Genomic DNA, 2,148 nt, shown 5'->3' with positions numbered 1-2,148 from the left:
AAGCACTCTTACAGGAACACTTTTGCAAAAGCATCAGAGCCTGACAAAAGACTGCAAATGACAGAAGACTTTAAAATGGCCAAAAGGTTGAAGATCTGATGAGCGCTCATTATAATGCAATTGGCAAGGAAGTTTGGTTATTGCTGTGATATACATCCTCCTGATGACCTCCTCCAACACCGAGCAGGGAACCTACTTCACAGCAAAGATGGGCCGTGGGCACAGGCCAATGACACGGGATCCCCGGGTTGTATGACACATCATACCATGCAGAAGCAGCCGGCCTCCTAGAAGGATGAACTGCCTTCCAGGGTCACCCATGAATGACCAGCTGAGAGGCAACCTCCAGAATGGGTGCGGTGCCATCCTGGGGATGCAGTATGTGCTTAAATCAAAGGCTTCTGTACAGGGCTAAGTCCCCAGTAAGAACAACACACAGGTCCAGAAACGAAGCGGGGTGGGGAACAGGGGTGGCCCCACTTACCATCACTCCCAGTGATCCAGTCACAGCGAGGAATTTCATGCTTCCATCCTTGCCACTCTGAGCTCTGCAGCGTTAAAAGTTCCGATCTCCAGAGGGTATGCACGCTCTTGCCAGGGGCCACACCAAGTGTCTCATTACAGCCAGGACACTTTGGCCTCCCTGTGCCCAGGGACCAGAAAGTCAGCATGCTGGCTGTGGAATCTGACCCTGACCAGCCAGGGAAGGTAGCATGTGTATGGAGTCCCGGTGGTCTGCTTGGGTGCCTCCTGGTGTCCACTGGCTTCCGGATCCCAGTGCCTAGGACACAGCTCCAACTGCTGTCCGAAAAGAGTGTGGTATGATTGCCAAGGGCTCAGCCTTTCAGGACTAAAGGTTTTGAGCCACACCACCAGGGAAGCCGCCAAAACCTGCCAAGATAATCACTGAGGGTGAGGGGAATTTGGAAAGAACAGTGGCTTAGGGAGAGGATGGGAACCAACCAGTATGCACCTGAAACCAATGCAGGATCAGGGGCTACTGCTTGTCCCACTAACTTCCCTCTTCTAAATTCTCCCTCAGAAAGAGAGGCCCACAGAACTCACAGAGGACCTGCCCCCTAAACTTGCTTGCAGAAGTAGATCATTGTGGTACAAGGGGTGCAGCACACTGGCCACGAAAAACGCACAGCTCAGGTCTCCGGCCGTGCCCTGGCAGCACTGCCACCAACCACAGCGGGGGCACTAATGCAGGTCCACCCCTGAGGGTCCTGGAGATTCTCGGCCGATTTGGCCCGTCGGCTTGGCCAAAACTCTCTTAGAATGGGACTTCCATCTGAAACCTTTCTAGCCCACCCCCTTTCATCCCTGTCCCCGCTCCTGACGGGTGTCAGACTCTCATCACGGTCGGAGGGGCTCCCTGCCTTCTCTTGTTCTCTCTCCCCTCATCCTTCACAGGCCTTTCCCCCCCGAAGACTTCCTGCACAGGAAATCCTCTCCTGGTGTCTGCTTCTCAGGGGACCTGAATTAAAACTAAAGCTAACTGTTATTACTTTTATTACCCTAAGTTGTCTACTTTTTTCCTTAAACATAAAGACCCAGGGGGAGAGGAGGGTCTTTGGGTCCAAAAATAGTCATATCCTCTTGGTACTAGACCACAGAAAAAAACTGTGACATTTCTACCAGTTCAACATTCTCAGTAATGTGTGTATATATAGATGTACACACGTCTATCTATATACACCACATACACATATATACACAGTTGAGCCTAGAACAATGTGGGTATGGGGTTGCTGACCCCCCTTCCCTAGTGTGCAGTCAAAAATCTGTGTATAACTTTACAGTTGGCCCTCCGTATCGCTCGTTCTGCATCTGTGGATTCCACTACACCAACGTGTAATACTGTAGTATTTACTATTGAAAAAAATCCTTGCATAAGTGTACCCGTAATCCAGGTATCAGTTCAAACCCACGTTGTTCAAGGGTCAACCGTATATCCTTTATACAACTGTATCCTTGTAAATTTGTGATTTTTCAAAGGAAGGATTCTTCACTTCAGAAGCTATCAGTTTTAGAAAAAATTTTAAATTCTTGTCTTCCGTGAAAAAGGCAATACGTATCCATCTAAAAACTAACAGTGAGATTAAGTAAAATGTTATAAAATAAGCTGAGTAGGGATTAGGGAAA

This window comes from Lipotes vexillifer, unplaced genomic scaffold (assembly GCF_000442215.2).
Source record: "Lipotes vexillifer unplaced genomic scaffold, Lipotes_vexillifer_v1.1 scaffold385, whole genome shotgun sequence".
NCBI classification, from domain to species: Eukaryota; Metazoa; Chordata; class Mammalia; order Artiodactyla; family Lipotidae; genus Lipotes; species Lipotes vexillifer.
This window is presented reverse-complemented; position numbering follows the sequence as displayed.